This window comes from Alexandromys fortis, unplaced genomic scaffold, assembly GCF_014885135.2.
Source record: "Alexandromys fortis isolate MF-2015 unplaced genomic scaffold, M_Fortis_MF-2015_v1.1 scaffold_145, whole genome shotgun sequence".
Classification (NCBI taxonomy): domain Eukaryota; kingdom Metazoa; phylum Chordata; class Mammalia; order Rodentia; family Cricetidae; genus Alexandromys; species Alexandromys fortis.
In genome coordinates, this window is record NW_026068049.1 from 3,840,880 (window position 1) to 3,844,680 (window position 3,801).

Below are 3,801 nucleotides of genomic sequence, written 5' to 3' on the forward strand. Positions count from 1 at the left end.
CCATTGTCTCAGTGTGTGGGTGCACCCCTCGCGGTCCTGAGTTCCTTGCTCATGTTCGCTCTCCTTCTGCTCCTGATTTGGACCTTGAGATTTCAGTCCGGTGCTCCAATGTGGGTCTCTGTCTCTGTCTCCTTTCATCGCCTGATGAAGGTTAATATTCAGGAGGATGCCTAAATGTTTTTCTTTGGGTTCTCCTTCTTCTTTAGCTTCTCTAAGAACCCGAATTGTACAAAAGACATCCCATTACTCTCAGTTACTCCATAAAGGGATACATTGATGAAATCACTCCCTCTGATGCCATGCATTTCTTAAATCTTTTCTAACTATACTTTTGTAGACAGTGTTTAATTCCACATTTTACCATGCCTTCAGGGCCAAGTCATTTGCATTTTCAGATTTCCAATCCCTCTGAACTTTTGCAGGCTTAAATCTTTCTTAATTTGTATGATTTAACATTATATTGTATATACATTCAATGTATTTTCTAAAATATGTATCTTCTAATGAGCTTGCATGGATAAAATACGGGTTTTTCTAGCTGTCACTACTTACTCCTTCCTTCCTTTTATTCTGTCCATGCTTCTTTCATCTCTTCTTTTTTTGTGACATGCATAGGAAAACCTACTTCAAAAAGAAAGAAGTGGATGAGACCTCTTACTTGACATGAAGTAAACTTTTTACTACATCCCAAATACTTTAGACTATTGCTTAAACTCACTCTAGGAATTCTATTCACAAATTATCAGATTATTGAATACACTTAAAATGGCCTGTTGTTTTTATTTTTCCCCCCAAATGCAGTTGACTTTATTCCGATAAGCACACTGTGCTGGCTGTCACTGTGGACTATTTCTCTGCTGTCCCTGCAGCCCTCATGGAAATGTGCAGCTTTTATGCCATAGCTGTCACTAAGAGTGGAAACCCTGTAACTCTTATCTGAGCAATGATCTTGCATACAATCCTTACTCCCATGTACATCACTTAAAGTGGTTTTGCTGTGAAAAAAAATTTTTCTTCTTGTATATATAGAGTAATATTGCCTTGGTTCTGACAGGCACTTCAAAACTGATAAAACAGAAATGTGTCTTGTTAAATTGTTTCATACCTCCTGGATTCTTTTTACTTTGCTTGACACTCTCAGAAGTTACTGTTTTATCATTTTTTCTGTTATAAATTTATGTTTAATAGCACCATAACCTTCAAATATGGGCCTGAGTTTGGATTTTGAGTATGCTTAACTGCTGGGTGGTACTCAGCAAGCTTAGAGCTGGCTTTGCTGCACTCAGTCTTTACAGACATAGAGGCAAAATGTAAATAATATCATGCACTTTAGAGAATATTAGAATGATTTTGTGTACAACATGGAAACAGGCCTAAAATACATGTCACCCTGTACAGTGCATGAGTGGCAGATAAATGACTCATTATGATAATGAACATGACTTGTTAAATACCCATACCAATTCAGCACAGGATGAGGGTACACATGCATCAGGAATGACAAGGCAGTGATAACCAAGAGCTTCACAGTACTAATCCACTAGAATAAAGAGAGTCTTTCAGCGATGTGAAAGCTGGCTGAAGTCTCTAGTGAGCACTGTGGACTCTCTGGAAACCAGAAGTTCCTGTCTGGGCATCGCCATAATTTTATGATCCTTCAGAAGAGAAAAGGAGGAACATTGCATTTAGCCACATACATTTTGAAGTGCTAGCCATTCACTTATTCACCTTTTATTGAGGGTCATTTGCGTCTAATGTTGGTGGGAGGGGTCTTACAATATGTCTGTCAAGATCAGAATAGGAAAATTTGAAAATATCCTTATCTACCTGCCACAAATAGTGAGCAAGGGAATGTGAAATATCTGACTTCCTCATTGTGTTTTTCAGTGAGTTTGGAGAAGAGAATTTAAATTAGTAGAAAATCCAAAATATCAATTTTGGTTCAATATTTAGCTAACAAAAATCTCTTTATGTGGGAAATCGTTTTTCTACTCTGATAGATCTGATTGTACATTTTTCTCTTTATTTGCACATCTTTTTGTACATACTGAAAATCTCATCGAAGAAAGAAGGCTAACTATTCCCCAGATTGTTGTCAAATGTATTTACTCTGGCATAGAGAGTGGGTAATTCTGGAGCAGAGCTTCTCAAATCCTATAGCCCCTTTCCATTTTTATTTGTGTTTCCTCATGATGCAAGTCTATCAATGGGAAGAGGCAAGTCTTGTGTCTGCATCTAATTCTTGAGAAAGTGTAAAAGCACCCATTTTCTGAGTACAAAGGTAAACGCATAATTTCTTTGCAGAACATATATTGATGGGTTGTAATATCCAGACAAATGATCAATGAGAACAATTAAAAATTAAATGCATATCTATAACTGAATGAATGTACATCCAAGTTAATAAATCCCAGTGGCATATGTCATTTTGGGGGGGGGTTAAGGTGTTAAACGAACTGATTGTTACTTTAAAAAGTAAACTTGTATGAGGTAACAACTTGATATGTCAGTTATTAAAAAAAATATATACTCACAAATAGTAAGATATCTCAAAAAGTAAAGACAATTGCTGCCATGCCCACTGGCCTAAGTTCAATTCTCAGGATCCACATCCTGGAAAGAAAGTGCTAACTCCCACAAGTGCCAAGGGTGCACACATGCACACAAACAAAAAATAAATAAATAAGTAAATAGATAAATAAACAAAATGATTCACTGATTGTTACTTTAAAAAGTGGGCTCATAGGAGGTAAATTATGCTCTAGGTGAATAAGGTAAAGGCATGCAAAACAAATTACAATTTAAAACGGGAGTCTTTTTGAAATGATCAATAACTAAAAAACAAAGAATTTTAATCCCAAGTCAGTAGATAATAAATTGGACCTGTGAAATTCATAAAATATTGACTAAAGTTACATAACCTTGCCATATAAAACCTACTTTATAGACACCCCAGTATATTAGTATTGTTGTGGGATGATTTAAGAAAAAGAAAGAAAAGAAATACTTGTATCCAGGCTGCATGAGGCAACCCAGTATCAGAAAAATGATTCCCACTCTCACTCTTAGGAGTCTCACATAAAACTTAAGCTAATCAAATGCATAATATACACAAAAGTCCTAGCATAGACCCATGCAGGCTCCCTGATTGCTGCTTCAGTTTCTGTGAGGCCCTTTGAGCCCTGCTTAGTATGTGTGCTTAGTCTTAGTAATCTTGTTTTGCCATGCTTGCTTGATAGCACTGGGAAGCCAGCTCTTTTCTGGCTGGAAAAAGATGAGCATTGGGTATGTCGAAGGGAATTGATGGGGGAATTGGGAGGAGTGTAAGAAGGGGAGGTTGGAGGAAGTGAACGTGGAGGAGTGGAAACTGCAGTCAGGAAGTATTTTTTGAGAAAAGAATAAATAAAAAGAAAAATATTTGTAACAATGGTTTCAGAATAAGAGAGTTATCATTTCTGTAGCCATTCTACGAAATGATTTTAAAATAACTAATTCTAATGATAACCACCCACTGAAGATGATTCAAAAAAATGGTTTACACAGTCCGGTGCTCCAATGTGGGTCTCTGTCTCTGTCTCCCTTCACCGCCTGATGAAAGTTAATATTCAGGAGGATGACTATATGTTTTTCTGTGGGTTCTCCTTCCTCTTTAGCTTCTCTAGGATCACGAATTATAGGCTTAATGTCCTTTATTTATGGCTAGAAACCAAATATGAGTGAGAACATCCCATGTTCCTCTTTTTGGGTCTGGCTTACCTCACTCAGGATAGTGTTTTCTATTTCCATCCATTTGTATGCAAA